The sequence below is a fragment of the Chiroxiphia lanceolata genome, chromosome 1, assembly GCF_009829145.1.
Source record: "Chiroxiphia lanceolata isolate bChiLan1 chromosome 1, bChiLan1.pri, whole genome shotgun sequence".
Classification (NCBI taxonomy): domain Eukaryota; kingdom Metazoa; phylum Chordata; class Aves; order Passeriformes; family Pipridae; genus Chiroxiphia; species Chiroxiphia lanceolata.
The window spans coordinates 84,375,811-84,395,480 of NC_045637.1; the positions used below are offsets into that span (position 1 = coordinate 84,375,811).

Below are 19,670 nucleotides of genomic sequence, written 5' to 3' on the forward strand. Positions count from 1 at the left end.
ATGTGAAGGAAAAGGTTACTCATAGGAACCAGTGGGAACAAGAGTCTAGCTAAGGGGGAATGAAAACCAGCGCTGACCTTGTTATCTGGTGGGAGAAACAAATTTGCAATCCTTAGCTAGAAAGCATCTTCCCACTGCCTTCACCAAACAGCCTAGTAGAAACCTTCAGGTCAGTCATCACTAGGTCTCTTGGGGTTTTTTTTCTCCAATTTCCCTGCAAACAAATCGCCACCAACCCATCAGTCTGCCTCTCCAGTTATATTTATGTCCGTAACAGAGGTGGCTGTAGTTCACTAGCCAGGTCCTTCAGCACCTCCCTCCTGCCGTATTTTCAGGACTTTTCAGCCCTTCCTGTACCATAACAATTGTTCTCATTTAATCCTTTAAACCCCTGAGGATTTTTAGCTATTTGGCTCAACGGCTAAGTCTGTATGAAAGGTGGGGGAAAGAAAAAGTATGTTTAAATGGAAACATTTCCACAAGCTCCTGAACTCATGCCTGTGCTTGAATGAGCAACCAAGTAACTATATTGAAACACCTATATTTGCGCATAATGAAAAGGAATGGTATTATTTTCAGTCAAATTAACTGTTTGCCTAGTTACACAAGCAGCTTGTTGAACATGGCCCCTGAAACATAAACCTTTTCACTGATGAAAACCTCACCTGAGTCAAAAAGCTCTGTTTACACCCAGGACCACTGGATGCCATGAAAAACAATCTGATAATGCACTGAATTAAAAGCAAATTGTTACTAACTTGTTCTAAACTATTCACTATAAAGGGATTCCTTCCATAATTCCCATTTCTCCACTTATCACTTACAGCTTCACAAAAAAATGCATGTGTGTTTACATTCACAGTATGTTGTTTAGCTTTGTTTGAAGAGGTGACATTCTTACAACACTTTACTTCAGTTTTTGAATTTGAAGAAGGATCAGCCTGAAATTGCATCCAGAGAATATGATAAAGAAAACCCAAAATATTTGCATGGTGACCTTTGGCCCTCTCTTGTTGCAATTTAACAGCCAAACTAGAGTTAAGAGGAATAGAGCTGTCACAGGACTGCTTCCTTTCCATACAGTAATGTCTTGCTCTTCTCCCCAGATCACAGCAACTAGGTTGCAACATACTAATCCATGGGTTATATCAGTAAAACAAATAACATTGTTCAAAAAGAGAAGGCAGGCATAGCTGTGGGGTTTGCCATGCAGGACAGCACCCTGGACCACACTGTCCCGTATCCTGCTTTTGGCAGTTACCAGTATTTGAATAGGGAAAACAAAATACACGTCATCTCTTCACATGCTAACAACTGATATCACTGACACTGGTAGAACTAGCACTGCTGCTGATTTCATAACAGCAGTGGATTTTGGCTCACAAGATGCTTCAACAAACACTCATTGACAATCATGGCTTAAGAGGGAGCAGGGGTTGCAGTTACGAAGGCAGGAGCTTCTGAAACACATATAAGAGCTGAAGGTGAAAACAGCACATGCCAAAAATCCAAACAAGCACTTCCAGGATGCTTTGCCTCAGCGTGGCTCCGAGGCCACCGTAAGGAGAGACCCCTACAAGCATGAAGCCAGCATGGGTCCAGCAGCACCTGGTCTGCACCACCACTGTACCACACAAGGCATTTAAGAGATACTCCACGCATAGGGGATGCTGAACACGGTTGCAGAAGGGGCTACACATCTGCTGCCTGTGTGCAGGCAACACCAAGGGAAAAGTGGAAGAAAATGAGGAGAGGTTTTATCTTCTTTATTCTATTCTAATAGGGACATTACTATTTCCATAGCACTATGGTACAGGTACACACAAAGGAAGACTGTCAGAAATGGGCAGACACACTAACAGACTAGCAGGCAGCTGAGAAAGAAAAATGGAAGAGAGCTATCCACAATGCTGGGCAGTTCCCAGCTGAAAAAAAAAAAAAGAAAAAAAAAACCATTAAGAGACAAAGGCCAGATTAGAAATCAGTTACAGGAACTCAGGAAGGAAACACTGAAACCATCAGATCTAGTTTACAGTCACAAGGAACCCAGGAGGTTTATATTTTGGACAGAAGTATCCATACAAAATCTTCACAGTTACACACTGAAGTCAAAGTTGAGCTCAGACATTACAAGACACAACTCTTACTTGCTGTATACGCAAATCTATTTTAAAAAAATCCAGGTATAACAATACTGTGGTATTATTATGAGAAAAAGCCCCAGTGCCTAGAAATTCAGAAATTAAGGCTTATCATAAATGGCCTGGGTTAGAAACAATCTAAAAGATCATCTAGTTCCAAACCCCCTGCTGTGGGCAGGAACACCTTCCATGAGACCAGGCTGTCAGAGCTCCATCTAGCCTGGCCTTGGAAACTTCCAGGCATGGGGCATCCACAGCTTCTCTGGGCAACGTGTTCCAATGCCTCACCACCATCACAGTAAAGAACTTTTTCCTAATATCTAATCTAAACCTACTCTCTTTCAGTTTAAAACCATTCCTCCTTGTCGTGTGACTACTCTGCCCAAAGACAAAGTGGAAGTACTCCTTCTGCAGATGTAAATCAGTATCTCTACACAGAAGTTCTGCCCTCACATTTTGGATGTCAGTGAACAGGCTGTGGAAGTTCTCTGACCTCATTTAGCCATTATCTACAACCATCTCACTCCACTAACAATGTTAAGGGTAAAACAGTTTCTATTGATGTGAATATGATTGGGACCAAGATAATTTTTCCGACCACATCCCTCGTGCCTGTCCCAGTGACATCCTTACAGCAGAAGATTAGTGCTAGGAGAGAATGAGATGAAGTATTTGGAACTGAAGAATAAAACACAAGTCACTTCCAGGCAAATAGTGCCCTAAGGAAAAAGAAGAAAACCCATCCCAATAAGATCTAAGCTGCTTTGAATGCTAAGCAATGCTATAAAGCATTTCTCCAGAAGGTCAACATTTTAAAGCATTAGTGCAACGAACCAGAAGAAAAAGGAAAAGAATAGTGACAAATTAAAAGGTTAAAATAGAGCTCACCACCTATATGACATAAATTGTTCATATTTTCCTAAAATGTTTCAAATAATAAATAATCAGAAGTGTACTGTGCCAGGTCAGTAGTAACAACCAGTAAGCAGAGAGATTAGGATGATTCCTTCAGAACATGACTAAAGACAAGTTAAAAAGTAGCCACAGCCATCTAACCCCTTGGCCTTTGCTGACACTGCTTTGTTCAAAGGTTGGACACGTAGCTTCATGGGTGCAATATAACTTTATTTCCAACCATACTGAAAGTTCTACAATCCTTTTGCATTCTGCCTCAGCTCAGTTTGAGGATAGAAGAAAGTCAAGCCATCATCTACAGTCAGAATCAAACTGCATTCATTATTATCTATTTGATAAATTTTGCCACAAATAGTTAGGAAGGGAAAAGCCATGGAAGCTCTCTCAGTACTCTTCTACCACTTTAATAACAAGAGGAGCAGATCTCTTGGACAGGGGACTGAACTCTCTGGTTTGTGTTCAATGCACCCTCACACCAGCTGAAGGTAGTGAGCTGTCACAAGTGAGTATCTCACTCAGAGCTTATTCAGACTGGACTCTTCTCTGTGCTTCAAGCATGAAGACCGAGAGGCAGCCAGGTTGCATGAGGGCACTGCTGACGTCAACCACCAGCCAAAAGTACTGCTGCATCCTTATTTGCTTTCTTCACACAGTGACGCCCAAGGTGGGAAAGGGGACTGTTGACAGGAAAACAGATGTGGAGGGGGAAGCAGAAAATACTGTCAGGGATATCTGCAGGTCTCTGCAAAAGAGACTGTGTGTATGTGTGGTTGTAACAAACATGGACAGAGCCTTCCTAAATCTTCATTCATGAAGCTTAGCCATGATGATGATGATGCATGTGTGGATAAGGGCATGCATGTGGAAGTAGGGGCTGGGTAGTACAACACTGAAATCACACACACAGACAGAAGCAACTGCAGCTGCAAGTAGTGACCCTGCCTGGCACAAACCTGACAGCAACTGGAAGCTCTTCAGGGCTGAGATTTACCTAGTAACACAAATAAAAACTAACTGGATATGAAAATTCACATGCTCCAAAACTCATGTGTCAGAAAGGTGTAGCTGAAGCAAAGGAAGCAAGAAGAGACAAGCCATGAAAAGAAGCATCAGGAGACCTCTCTGCCTCCCCCACACTCTCTTTCCCTTGCTGTGCATCTGCCCAATATCCATAAGGTTGCCACTGGCAAGCAAGGCAAGAGATTCACAAGCAGTTACAGAGACACAGGGAGGAACCTGCAAAGCTGATGACACCTGCCGCAGAAGGTCAAAGTAAAGCCCAGTGCTTGAGAGCATGGCACAAAGGTCCTCCCTGCAGATTTGGGCTGTCCTCTGCACAAGCCACGAGATTTTAAGATTTGAGAAATGATGGTATGACTCAAGAGCAACAAATCTCTGAAGAATAAAACAGGTATTTCAGCTGTTTGTCAGTCATGATATCTGTTCTGTGAGTACCTTGTTGGAGGCCATGAGACCCAAGTTCTCTTTGTTGGGGTGAGCAGGAGGCTAAGAATGCCAAGGCATTCTGCTCCTTACTCCTCAAGAAGCAGAAGGCGCATTTGTTGCTCTTGCTATTTGTAGCTTCCCAGCAGAGTGTAAGGAGGTGCTCCAGGAAGTGAACAGATGAAGTTTGCTGTAGCTGCAACAGTGAGAGGAAGAAAGCACAGGTTTGCTCTGCACAAACCCTGACTATAAACTGGTCCCCAACTGGCCAGGTCAGAAAAAAACGCTATTTTTGGAACACAGTGCAAAGGGAAACATTGGACATCCATGATGGAAGCTGTACAAAAAGTCAGAGGAGAGAGTCATTAATGGCAAATCTTTGCACAGAGACATGATAGTTTTTCTTTGTAAGGACAGCTCCAATTAAGCAGTGGAAACCATAGCCTTGAAGGGGTGCTTCCTTCACTGAAGGACTCAGAACTATCTTCGCACATACTTTCTAACTTACTAAGGCCCAAAATTATATTAACTTGAAAGCCCCAAAAATATACTTTAATGATGCCTTGTGAATCTAATTCATAGAAAACTAAACATTGTATCATACTTTGAAAGACTGGCTTTGGGGTAGGCTGATGTAGTTAACTGATCACTGAGAGAAAGCCTCAAAAACTTTGCACAGACTTATGCATGGATTTAGGTGTGATCTACTTGTTATACCAAGGTTACAACAGACTTCCAGCAAGGCAGTGCATTGACGATACTTCACCTTCCTCAAGGAAGGTTCATTACGTAAACTCCCCAAACACATTAAGAATTCTTTGACAGTATTACTGAGTATGTATGATTTATGATGAAGAAAGATTCATTCATTTCAGGTGCCCTTAGGCTGTAAAGGAGATGGGGTGAGGAGGGAGTGCTGTTCTCAATAGGGGAACTAATTACAAGAATCATCTCCTCACAGATATGGAGGAAGGAAATGTGTGCTAGAGTCACTTCAAATGAGGAGGAAGGAACATATTTAATATTTGGACGCATTTTTGCTACAATAATTCAGCATCCATGAATATTTTTCACAAATTCATGTTTGGACAAAACACTCCAGAGCTGCTGCAAATGCCCAGGGCATACTACCTGATTTCCCCTGAATATCCTTCATGAAACGGTCCTATTTATTTTTAGGTTGTTCTGTAGCACTAATTACCATAGTAACTGAGAGCAGCACAACGATTAATTAATTTATTCATCACAACACCCTTGTTAAGAGAGAAGTATTATCATCATTATATTCTTTCGTCACCTAAGAAAAGAAGTGCTGAGAGATGAAGCAATTGGTCCAAGGTCAAGCAAGCACCACCCAGATTGCCTCAAAGTTCCTGGACAACTTCATCACAGCTCCACTTTTCACCTTATGAGCCACGGGGTAAAGGTGACAGATTTCTTTTCTGCAATAAAGCTCAGAAACCCATCTGTTTCTCTCCATCTCCTTCAGCTGACAGCATCCCCATGTTACGCCTGAGATTTTTGGGGGGCTGTCATTGAACATATCAGCTTTTCCACAGATCATGAAAAACATGAGAGCCTGTGATCCAGAAGCCAAGTATGTCCACGGACACAGATCATCCACCATGTAGATTACAACTGAGAGACTATACGCATTTTGAGGGACATAAAAATAACAGTAAGACAACAAAGTAAATCCATTCTTCTCTCAGAATTACCTATTTTCTAAGAATCTTCCTCTAAGCCAGGGAGCCTACATCCACCGTGCTTTCCATTTAATTATTCACAATTGCACTGAAATATTGCAGAACAAAAGTGTTTTAATTTAGCCAAAGCCTTTGCTAGTGCAAGGTGTCACTACTCCTTTAGCTTTAGTCCAGCCCTTACCAAGATGAGCATCAGCTACACAGGCTCAAGGTGCATAAAGCTGCAAAAAGTAAAGCTGAGTGAAACTAAAATATATGAGCCTACCAGCACCAGGGGATTCATGCTGATGGAGAGAGAATCTGCTCCAGATGATCCCAATGGCACACATCAAACAGGACACCAGTTGTCCTGCCTCTTTGGCAGCTGAGCAATCAGTGGTGGATCATGAAAAAGGAGCCTAGTTGCAAGGTATCATTCCACAGCATTTACCTCAGAAATTGTCATCAGGAAGCCCCAGCAAGAGGAGACAGAGGCAAAAAGGTCACCTACAGGAATGTAGATGTAGAAGTTTATAGTCTTAGAGCAAAAACAGATCAGCTGAAAACACCAACCTTTGATGTTTAAAGATAACAGAGAGAGACTCACATGCTGCTCCATGTTCCATCTCACATCACCAGCTGCACTGCTCTCTCGTTTTATCTGCAAACATCCACATTCCCGGCCTTACAAAGACCTTATTTCGGTCAAATATGACCAGGAGAAGCTGCACTTTGTTCCAACAGCAAACACTTCTAATCACCTGCAATACGCCAGGTCAGCAAACGTTTCTTAATCCTGAGGGAAAACAGTCCAGCTATGCTCATCAGACAGTTTCACATCAGATGCTTTAGCAGTGAAAAACACTATTTAAAATTAAAATATTCTAAGAAATATGCCTATTTCAGACACACAGAGACAGAAAGCAAACAGCTTTCCAGCCCACTCAGCCTGTCAGCAGCTCTCCGTGCCGGTCATCCTGGAGCAGGTGGGAGCATGACCTGCTCCTCACCAGCCAAACTCTGACATGTCTGCACGTTTTTGACAACATCACTTGCCAAGCTGCCCCAGAACTATGGTTTCCTAAATCTCCCAGGCTCCCTCTAGCCCGGCAGAGCAGGTGGGACCCCCAGCTGCAGCTCAGTCCTGCTAGAAGAATTGTGAAGGTACTCCTTACCACTCCTGCTGTCTCTTAAGTTCTAGCATATCTCTTCCTGCATGAGGGGGATAGGATAAATGTAGTCCTAAGACATCCCAAATCTGAAAACTGCCCAGCACAGGATATTAAAAGGTTCCTCACAATTTGCAAATAAATAAAATCTCCAGCATTCAAAGTATCCTAAGGGAGGATGCTATAGCCCACTCTGAGCACAAGACTTGCAGGGCCATTAGCAGTTTTGTTTGTTGCTCTTAATTATGCCTGACTCATTCCTAAACCCCATGGTGAGAGGAATTAAAAGCCAGCTTTTCCCACTACCAAGTAAGAGATCCATTTGCCATTCAAATGGACATCAAAAGGAATGGGGGTGGAAGGTTTGGCATGAAAAGAATTCTATCTCTCACCCACCAAATAAAAGCACCAGTAGTTATTTATGACCAGAACATAAGGGACAAGTGGTTATGTAGTTGGCAAAGACAGATTTAGAAGCTGCTTCCCTAACTTAAAGTAAGGTCACAGTTTAAGTCATTGAGGCCAAAATCCCACAATTACTGGAGGAGCTATACATGCTAAACTCGTGCTCAGTAATGGCTTATCAATGCAACATAACATCTTCTTTCTAAGGGATTTTCATTTACGGCAACATGACAAAATTCTGTGACACTCAAACTGCTGAGAGAGGTATGAAGCACCTGATCACTTAAATTACAAATTTTGCTCTCCCATTAGAGCTTTATGCTTCATGTGCCACTGATAGAATTTGCCTGATACCTAAACAGAAACTTAATTAAAAGATTCTTCCCTCCCTCCCCTGAGGACATGGTATTAGACTTACAAAATACACCAGCCAAAAAAAATTAATTTTAAATAAAACTCAAATGCAGACTTTTCTCACTGATACAGGTCAGTGGGTGATTGAGTGTGGAACAGCTTGAATTAGTCTTTTAAGACACTCGTCTATAATTAGAGGAGAGAGTGCTACTGCTCTCTGAGGTCATTCAGTGGGTTTAGATAAAACTAGGACAAAACCTACCTGCCTATGGGCCCAAACAGCAAGAAAAGGAATTCCTACTCATATTCAGATACTGCCTATACAATGCAAAAAATGAAAACTCAATTTCACACTTACCTCAGGAAACAAAAGTCCTTCAAATGAGAGTTTTAATTGTTGCGACTGCTGTGTGCTCCCACTTCATACACCCCCCACCTCCTTTACCTGTTTTGTGCTCTCTGCGCTCACCCAGCGCAGCTTCCTGAGGACGTGACTGTGCAACCCACATCACTGAACAGCTACCTTCACACGGCTGCTCTCAAGGGCTAGGATGGTCTGGGGTTTGTTTTCTTTGGGTGTGGGAAGGGGTTGTTTCTTTTTTTCCTTCAGAAAAAATGGGAAAAATAGCACAACAGACCTATGAGAATCAAAGTTTTACATCCTTTTACACTGAGATAGATGGGATTAAGAAACCAGAAAATATTTTATTAGAAGCCACACAACGATAAGTAAGGAAATTCTCTTCTTTCATAGATTATAATAAGTAGAATAAAGTCTGAAGGAGATTATAAGGGCAGGGGGAGCTTTTTTCATCTTTTTACCTTTGTCCTGAAAATTGCAAAGTGGGCAGTACAAAGGAGTAAAGCCCTCTGTTTATCAACAGAGAATGTGTAACAGCTGTGCTAATGCAGAACCACCACTTCCAAGAGTTTATCTTCACAAGAGAGTGGAAGATAGCCAACTAATATGCCTCCTCAAGGTCAATAGCTATGCCATTTCGTAATGCAGACAAATCATGATCTTCATCTGATAAGCACTACAGCTACTCCAGGTCACAGCTCTGGTCATTTTGGTTTGCAGACTACACCAAAAGGAACTGGAACTGATCCAAAAGCTCCCTTCTTATTGGAAACTAATCATTCACCCTGTAACATTCTGTCAGCTAGTAATATTAATACCATCCTCACTTCCTGAATTTTGGGAACAGTCCAATTCTCATGGCAAATATGGATCACAAGCAGAGTTAGATCAAGCCTGAACTGCATACATATTGATGATTTCCTATTTCATGATTTATCTCTCTGTCTTTACACCAGTAAAATCCTCCAAAGAGATTTAGCAGGCTATACTAGATAAATAATTTCTTCCAATACTTTTCCAAACCACATGTTTCTACCCGTGACTCTAAGCACTCCACAAGCTCCAGTTCAGACAAGTTATGAAGCGCATGACCTGACATTAGCCACTGAAGTTAATGGGATGACACAGGCTCTTGAGGTCAGTTGCACATTCACATATTTAGCACACAATCCATCATCACAACCAATACAGAACCCGGCGCCAGCAGCTTCAGGCAGATCAAGGTAATCTCCAAGTGCTGACACCTTTGCTTCCCCTACACCACCCTGGGTTTCCATGAAACATGTGACCTGAGGAAACACAACCCAACCTTCCCAGAAGAGCTGCAACTAAACAAACTGGTTTCACACCAGCCATCCCAACCAGCTCCACGTTGTCACTCAAAGCCCCAGTACTACCAAGTAGAACTTCAGATTAGTGGTGAATCAACAAATTTATACCAGGACAGGCTCTCCGGTTTCTCCATGCCCACGGGCACGCCCATGACAGAAACAGGAAGACTCCCCTGGATAGAATTCTAGAACAAAGCCTAGAACAGAGTGAGGGGATTTGCACCGGTTTCTCTCTCATATGAAGCAGCACAGTTTGCAGACAGAGGTAAGTCTCGCAGCTAAGCAAAGCAGTGTTCTCAAGGGCAATGATCATAACTCAGGTTAGCACTACCACAACCCTCTCTTGGTGGGCTGAGATAAATTACAGCTCTGGGACATTGGGTCAAAGCTGCAGAGCTGCTAGCCTCTCTGCTACAGTAGCCATGATGCAATGGAGACCAGCAATTGGCTGCTCAAACGCTCAGGCAGAGGAAGATAAACTGTTCTTGCCCCCATTACATGAAATCTACTGTTGCTCTTCTTCACAGAGATGGTATTCAGTTCCAAGAGCCACTCACCTTCTGTAGCTGCAAGAAGTTTATCAGACCCGCCAAGCTTTGCAAAGCTGAATTTCATTCTTTACATTGAGCTTCAAAATTTGTGCCAGCCGTCACCCATCATACTTCTGCCAGTCAAAGTCTGGTGGCTTTTGAAACATCCTTGTGTGAAAATACCATCCATTTGGCAGCACTTAACTAATAGCTTACAGCATTTCTGCTGTATGAAGGAGTGCAAATGCTCGGAAAGGACTGTGTTATGCTACATTAGAGCAAAACAATCAAAATGAAGCAAACTGCTTTACCTCTTAATTTTGTGCCTAGTTCTGCAGTCCTTTCAATGCAGCAGCAGAACAAACTTAGTCAAGGTAACTAGCATAATATTGCTAATGCTGAAACCCTCATCACAATCCCAATAGTCTATGGCCACAGTGAGTTCTAGGCTCACAGGATTATGGATAATCAATTCAATACTCAGTAAAAAGAAGGCTGTTAGCATCGTTTTTCTGAAGAAAAGCCTGAAAATATGAACTCCAGAAGCCCCAAATTTCAGTTAGGTAGGACCCCTAATCAGGCTGTGATTTGTAAGCCAGTCTCATGATTTCTGCATGAGAGTTAGAGCTAACTAAAAAAATGAAGTTTTGAGGTGAACAAATTAATTCATTGGCAGTTTCAGATCAAATTAAGCAAATACTTTCTCCTTAGGCAAAAGTGGAAATTTCCATTAAAATGTCAGCTCATTTCAACTTTCATTTCAATTTGACTGTTTTCTTTCAGAAGAATAAATTTATAAAAAGGTAATGTAAAGGGCAAACAAAGCTTTTTGACTAACTCTGGAATAATTTTTCTTCTGAGGTAATCAGCCACTGAGTGAGCCAGAAGCATCTCTTACATTGCTCTACTGCTGAATGTGGAATGCTTAAGTCTAGCAATACACTTAGTCTAACAAAAGCAAATGAGATAAATACACTCTGACTATCAGCTGTAGTTTCATAGAAGCACATTTTCAAAGATTGTTACTCAGCTTTTTTTGGTTGTTGGCTTAAAAAAAAAAATACACAACATGGGACAGTTTTCAACAGACAACTTACATTTCATGATGTGACCAAAAGCTGAAGAGGACTACATGGTCAATAGGACTGCTGGTTTTTACAAGTGTTTTTTGCTAAGGATCTAAAGGATCTTACACTGAAAGGGCTTAAGGGATTCTTAAAAGAAAAAAAGTCACGCTCATCCCAGTGTTCCCTAGAGCACATCCCAAAATCATTAGTTACTTTTCAAGACTTACATCACACAAGCCTCACCACTTACTTCCACCTTGAAATCTGTGTTCAGTTCTGGGTTCCTCATTACAAGAAGGACATTGATGTGCTGGAGCATGTCCAGAGAAGGGCAACAGGGCTAGTGAAGAGTCTGGAGCAAAACTCTGATGAAGAGTGGCTGGGGGACCTGGGATTGTTTAGCCTGGGGAAAAGGAGGCTCAAGGGAGACTGTATCACTCTCTACAACTACCTGAAAGGAGGCTGTAGAGAGGTGGGGGTCAGTCTCTTCTCCCAAGTAACAACTGACAGGATGAGAGGAAACGGCCTCAAGTTGCACCAGAGAAGGTTTACATCAGATGTTAGAAAAAATTTGTTCACAAAAAGGGTTGTCAAGCACTGGAACAAGCTGCCCAGGGAAGTGGTGGAGTCACTGGAGGTATTTAAAAGATGTGTCAATCTGGCAACCGGGAACATGGTTTAGCAGTGAACATGGCAGTCCTGAGTTAATGGTTGGACTTGATGATCTTAAAGGCCTCTTCCAACCTAACCAATTCTGTGATTCTGTTCCATGCAACATCACACAGAATAGCAGTTAAGAACCAAAGAGGCGCCTTAGGGACTGCTCAAAGAAAGGGGAAAATGCTAAAAGTCTGCATTGTCATTCTAGAAGGTGTTGCACTGGAAGACATTATCTAAGAAGACATCGTGTACATACACACAGCTTTATGCATCTATGCAGGACTGGACCACATTCCACTCAGTTGAATTCCTTCTGTTATAGTATAATAACTGTGTACAATTTTACAGTGGCACGCTGAACATGGGAAACTTCAATGTACACAACTAAACCAATGCCAAAGGAACCATACTGAATTATGGCCACTGAGGATTTGACACACAGACAGAAAAATCAGTGTTACAAAACAGAAGCAAAAATTGCCTCTTTTCTACTGCCAAAACAAGTTCTTGACTAGGATGAAAAAAATGTTCAGCTCCAGATCCAGATTTACATTGTGCCACAAAGTACAACATCCCTTGCTTTCCCGCCAAAAGGTTTTCAGAATTATTTAGTTTACTGATGTAAATGCTACTTTTTAGAGTTGAGTCAGTGTTTTCCTAACTTTTACTTAAGTGCCTTCACTGTCAGGTGTCTTTCACTGTAATGATTGCTGCTTTGGGGTTTTTTCTGCCAACCACAGAAATGATCAAAACATACTACTAAAGCGAGACATAAAGAAAAAATTGCTTCATATTTTGAAAATAACAGCATGGATTGGAAAAATCATTTTCTATTTTTTAAACCACTCCTTCACACTGTGCTCTCTATTTTTTAAGCAGTGAAGCCTCTGCCAGTTACTTTCATGCCGAGTGTGCAGAACACCAGCCAGTGTGGTCTTTGCCAATAAACAAGATCCTTAAGTGCCATGACAATTAAAAAAAAAAAATGTAAAGATCAATACAAATAATTAGTACTCTTATTCTTATTACTAACATTCACATTCTTTGCTCAGAGCTCTCATCTTCTGGAGCAGCTGCCTCTAGAAAAAAGAGAACGAAAAGAGCAAGTGCCAGCAGGTGGCACTCCAGAATATAAACCATTAAGCACCAGGGCTCGCAACATCAAGAAACCCAGTTCTGCTTGGCTGTCCCACTACTGCTTTAGCACCCTCCAGAAGGTTTGTTTTGGTTTAGGATGCTTGTCTCCACCCCCTCCTCTCCCAAACAGCAGGGATAAATGCTGCCAGTCCTAGCTTCTACCTTGGTGCTGGATGGGATATATCAGCAAATTGAGGTGCACCTTGTACGGTCACTTCCAGAAGCAAGAAAGGGTACCAGCACACCCGAAGCACTGAGATCATGACTCGCTCCCTGACTGAGGGGAGAGCTCTCACTGGGCAGGTAGAGTTGCTTTCCCACCTCGTGCACAGAGAGGTGGCAGTGTCTTACTTAGCCTCCCACCACTCTCCTGCACTCCTCCAAACATGGTATATAGCTGAAATTATGCTGGCTTTTATTGCTTTAAGACAGCACAACCAACAAAAAACACCCCCCAACAATTAGGAAACCAGTTTCCCTTCTGTTTATTTTTAGCTGTGCCTTACAGATACATAACAGCTACCATGCTCACCTGCATGGTTAGGAAGTGTCACTACAGATGGTTCCTTGAGGTACAGTGAAGATTTCCAACCTCCTTTGAGCCTTTTGCCTTGCTCCAACACTTGCGCTCCTCTCATATCAAAAAGTCTATCAAACTGGCACTTCTTCCAAACACTGACTGTCAGTAAAGCCTCTGCCTAGAAGTCTCATCAGCCAGAAGAAATAAATCCACCTAAAAGCTGTGGCCCATCTGGTCTTTGCATCTCTCATCTAAATGTAAGAGCAATTACTTGTTTTGCTCTTGCTGGAAACCCCCTAATCCTTCAGTCTAAAACTGTTTAAAACACTGTGCAAGTTAGGGGAGATAGGAGGAGGTATCCTTAAACCTAGAAAAGATTGTGCCATTCTCTTAGAAAAAGAAATTTTAAAGAAAAACTGTGCAAGTCAGTTGTTTTGTCCAACTCTAGCCACCAAGCATAGCAGTCAACATCTAGAGAGTTAATTAATTGGTTCAGTTGACAAAGATGCAACTCTCACATTATTCTCCCTTGGAAAAATTCAGAGTTTAAAAACAATGAAGGTCATACAACTGGGTGGAAAAAAAAGCCTGCATTTTTATCAGAAGTCTTTATGAATTACCTAAAAGCTATACAAATACGGAAAGTAACCAGCCCTCTTGCAAAAAGCAAAGTATTTACTGCTTAAACTCTCCTTAAAGGCAAACCTGTACCATGAGATCCATCTGCTCATGTGGAAATAGCAGAAAAGATCTGTCAGAAAGTAATTTCCTTTCCTCTCCTGTATATGTCAGTGGATCACTGGCATTTCCCTGTTCCCCTCCCCCCAAATTGACCCCAAATATAAATAGACACAAAACTGCAAAAGTTTAAGGTCATATCTGTGGATACGAGAAACAAATAAAACCAAAGTAATGTGCCCTTCTTGCAGAACAGGACCCACAATCAGTGCCACGATATCCACTGTGTTTAGGAAATTCCTCTATATCTAGAATTCCAAACCCATTTCCTCACAAGTAATAAACACCTTTTGTCTTAATGGTTCACTAACATCACCCACTGGAAGAGGCACAATTCAGCTCCAGGTTTATGTACTATATATGCTGCACAAAAGTTTGTTCAAAACATGGTTTTAGAGCAAGTATTTTTTTAATACACAAAGATGGGCTGATGACATGGAAAGAATGGGGCAATTGTTCTTGCTTAGTCTGCCTTCCTAGCTGCTATCCCAATGTGGATTTGGTTCATAAAATATTCACCCGTGGAAAAACAAGTCATGAAGCATAACTGTAACCCACACCAATCTTAACACTGAGCAGCAATGAAGCTTGTAACTGTCTGGTGATTACCATGAGGCATCAGAAGTATTTCCAAGTTAGCAAGTTACACACTTGTTGCTGTAAGAACTTATTTGGATTTCCTGTTTCCATAGATGTCCCTGAACAGATGCATGGATGTTCTCCTCGATATCCCACCCACCTGACTGGGAAGCAGAACTTCCCAAGAACTTCCTAAGGGGTGATGAAGCTTTTGGACTCTCCTTGCTGTTAGGTACAATAAACTGCCATCTCTAATGAGCAACCTCTCTCTAGAGAGGAGACTAGACTTATTGTGGACTCTTGGGAGCTTTAAGGTTCCAGGGCAGCAAAATGTAGGCAAGTGCACTGCAAGTAATTTCAGAAAGGCACACAAAATTCTCTGGTACTAACTAATCAATAGGCACAAAAAGGGTCAATCCCTTTGTAAGTTCTGAATTTAAATTTAAAAGAAAATATCATATATTTAATGGAGGTGGAGGACCAAAGAGGAAACATTAGAACACGAGCTTCTTGCTTTAAAGACCATAATTCTATCCACCTATATTCTTTTTTTAGCTTGATTTTCGCAAATGAGCTCAGATTTTGCAAGCAGACTTTCAGGCTCCTCAAAAATAGAGTGCAGGTGCAAAACACAGGTGCCTAAATGTCAGCTGTACAACCATAAGAATACAGGCATCAGACCACTTTTAAGAAAAAAAAAAACAAAAACCTAAATATTTTCATTCCCTTATGTTGATTGCATAACCCCTCTAAAGAAAGCAGTAAAGGTCACTGAAATGCACAGGTCTTTGCTGATGGAAAAATGCTACTGTGTATTGTTTAAAATGACACAAAAGAAATGAGCATGAGTGCTAGAAAATGAGACCTGTAAAGGAGTGAACTGAAAAATTCCAACTCAGCATTATATCCTCATTCAAAAATGTATGTGTACAGGTTACAGCTACCTCTGTGTCCCTCTTCATTTGAAAAAGCAACAATATAATACTCTTATTAAAAGACGAAGTTGTAAATTCTTATCACTTTGTTAAATTGCTAGTGCATGATCTTTAATTTTTTTGTTCTCATTTCATAACCACCCATTAACATAGAAGACAAGAGTTTCTCCTATGGACCACACAAAGGAGTTTCAGCCAGCAGAGGAAGGAGTAGCACAGGAGTTACAGTAACCCTGTAACACTGGAAAAAATTAGTCAGGTTCCTCAAAATATGAAGGGTTTTTTGCTGTAGCTCCTCCAAGAGCTACAACCATAAAGTTCCTGTACTTGTGGAGTCATGTTTCCCCTGCCCCTCACCAAACACGGCCACTTATTTTTGGGTCACACTGACTCCAATCAGAAGGAATTCAGGAAGAAAGCAAATGTGACACACAATTCTACCTTTTCTTCAAATACCTCCTCATTACCAAGGTGAAACCATGAGTAGCCCTGGAGCTCACACCACCTTGCATCCGGGATGTGGCTGCATCACAAGAGACATAGACTGTAAATCAGGACAGCTGTGAAAACCAGCTTGGGTCCAGTTCTGCCAGTATTTCCTTCTGCCACTTATCCCTCCGTATGACTCAGTAACTGTTCTCAAGAGCAGATCTGGGCCAGACTTGCCCAGGAATCCTTCCAATGGAAAACAGGTTGTTCCTCAAGCAGTCCTGGGCAATTCCCAAATGCTAACATATGTGGCATGCACTGTCTGAGAGGAAAGCCTCAGTCTTCCTGACCTTTAGATAAAGAGGAGGAAGGCTAAATCTCAAACATTCAGCAAAAGCTTTCAAAAAAGACAACCACTGGATTTTTAAGACCACCTCAAACTTATCCTGACATGCCCTAGATTTCATAATCTATTTTAAAATTCCCTTTCAACTGCTATTACTTGTGTTTTCTGTAGAAGTTGCACAAACAGGGAGAGTGGCAGCTTGCAAGAGATCACAAGATGAAAGGTAGAAGACACAGTGAAATTGAGAGAATTAAAAAAACCGTTTCTGTATGTTTGAAGATTTTCAAGAGGGTCAGGGGGTTTTTTTCCAAAGGATGTTGCTAATTAGCCAACCATAACAGTAGCAGTTGTAAACAGTGCTTGTAAAAATAGCTCACTGTTTATTAAAAGTAAATTTAGAAGTAAAACAACTTCACTGAGTTCTCACTAATTTGCTATTGCTGACCAGCTTCTGTCTTCTAGGCATCCTTAAACTTAATACACTGACATATTTCCTACTGCACAGACTGACTATATTATCAGTCTGATCAATTAACAGAATTGCACCATTTCTGTTGATTTCTATTTTAAGAAGGGAATCTACTTCAGAAAGTAAAATCTGAAGTCTGAAGAGTATTTTATTCCTGTTTCCAGTATATCTCCATTTCACACTTCAGAAATATTTATGCCAAATGAGAGGTCTCCTCAGACAAATCAAATCACATCTCCTACTTGCTATACTTTGAACTTACAACAAACTCCAGTATCCTAGAATCACACTTTATTACTGCGGGACAAGTCCCTAAAAATGGTACTTTGTGCTCACAAATTAAGCCAAGAAGCTGATTTAAAATAGAGAAAAGTAAGTTTTTGTGAAAATTTAGTGTTTCAAATGAACACCTTATGAATTACATGAAATTTAACAGCTATGTCACCTATACTAAGGGAAGTGTTGCCTTTCTACTAAATATTGGAAATATGGCAACCCATTTTCAAAACTGTGAAATGCTGCTTATGACAGCTTGAGGTACTTTCATACATGATGACTCGTGTTCTCAACCTCCAACAGGAATTGGGCTTCCCAACTAGTCTGCATCTCCCATAACCACAGTGGTAACTAAACATCGAAAAGAGGAAATGGAAGTCAGGCATAAAACCAAGCCCCAAGGGACAAATGAGAAAATAAAGTATGCTAATTACAGTTCCCATGGGAGATGTTGCTAGCATTCCAAAACCTAACCCTTCAATTCTATTTTTCAGTGAAAGGAGATTTGTTTGGGGGTTTTATTCCCTCCATAAAATAAACCAATGAACTTTAACAAAATTAGGATGCAGAAAAACTTTTCCAGAAGGAATGTAGGGCAAATCTTCAAACCAGCTGTAAAGCCAACTGAAGAGATAAACAGCTTCACCCATTTACCACTCAGAAGCTAAGGAGGAGGGATTTTTCTGCTCCAAGAACATTCCTGAGGCCCTGTAGCAATATATCCCTGACTCCATCCTTTGCCACGCAATTCTTCCCATTTTCAGTTTAAAAGAAATCCACTACACAGGATTGGATCTTTAAACCCTTATTCATCAAAACCCCTCAAGGCTTTAGCTAGTTTGCACCAGCATGAAAAAAAGACCTTGATGTATAGTCTTCATGGCAGTACCTCAGTGCTTGACACTGCATTGAAATGGAATTAGAGGGGCTCACGGCTTCTGGATGCTGCAAACACCTCATTTCCTCATGCTGCTAACACCTCGTCCTGAAATTAGAATGTAAATATGTCAGGGCTTAACAATGGGACAAGACAGCCAAAACACAACCAGTACCCCATCAAACATGAGGGGAAAGCAATCCTTTTCATCATCTCCAGATCCCTGCGAAGTTGCTGTAATGAAAAAAAATATTCAGAGAATTAGATACAAACACCCTCGCCTGATGAACAAACTCATTATTTCAACACAATTCAATAATCTAGAATATCAATCTAGTGCTGATAACCTTCTTTCTTCAATGGTCCTTTGTTTTCTTTTCCTTACACCAAAAAAAAGAAAAAAGAGCTATTCTGAGCTGCAATACACCCAGAGAAGCAATGAATGTGTAAGCATGTGTCCATCACAGGGCTGGCTTGAGAATTGCAGCAATCTCTCCAAGAGCTGGCTAGTGCTTACTTTCCCTCAAGGTAGAACCTCAGTCCAGAAGATAATGCTTAAATTAACACTTTTGCAGGTAGTTCTCCAACAGAGTCTCAACAGCAGCTGCCTCAAAGAGATCTGGAGAAGATAACTAAGAAAGTAAACCTATTGATCTGTTGATCACAAGATTAAATTCTGAGCAAAGATTATACTACTATCAGTAAAAAAACTAGGGGGTACTACCTAAGAAGAAGTTTAAACACACATAGTTGCAATACTGGGTCTGCAATTTAGAAAGCACCTCTATTAACAGTTATGCACTGGAACAAGCATCTGAACTATTAATACTGCTGTTAATGGACATCTCAGTTTTACTGGCAATAGCAAGATCTAAACTGGCCTAAATTTAGCTTCAAACAAGCCTTCTGTCCAAATTAATCTGCGTGCAACAGGGTCAGGGCCTCCCCAAGCCACATGCAAGTGGCAGACTTGGTGAACCCACACATGAACCTGGGTATGCTCATGGCAGAAGAAAACTTTCTTTCACTAAGGGTGAACCTGACTAAATTATAATATTCTTTTCCCTTCTCCAGATGAAAGTTTTAAGTACCAGGAATTTCAGTAGTTCAGCAGAGCTCCACTAATGCCTCCTCCCAACCCCATTCCACTTTGAAGTGCATAATTCAATATCCAGGTCAGAAAGGAAAAGCGAGTGTGAGGGGAAGGCAGGTTCCTGTCTCTGCTCCAATGAATGTTTAATTATTTTATATCAAAAATTCATTTGGAAAAAGGCTAAAATCCAGTGAGTCTAATGGTTTTTAC

The 19,670-nt window shown here is 41.2% G+C and overlaps 1 protein-coding gene across 14 annotated transcripts in view; it reads right to left on the reverse strand.

Moving 5' to 3' along the window:
• RNF152 (ring finger protein 152) overlaps positions 1 to 19,670 on the reverse strand; it is a 43,729-nt gene that overhangs the window by 4,577 nt on the left and 19,482 nt on the right. Inside the window, exons 1-2 of one of the 14 annotated variants that reach the window (XM_032694683.1) lie at positions 6,792 to 6,999; positions 6,636 to 6,691 (exon numbers count right to left, since the gene is read on the reverse strand). The exons of 6 other annotated variants lie outside the window; for them this stretch is intronic. The gene's annotated coding sequence lies outside the window, so the exon portion shown is untranslated. 7 more of the 14 variants (XM_032694658.1, XM_032694675.1, XM_032694665.1 and 4 more) reach the window with 7 other exon arrangements.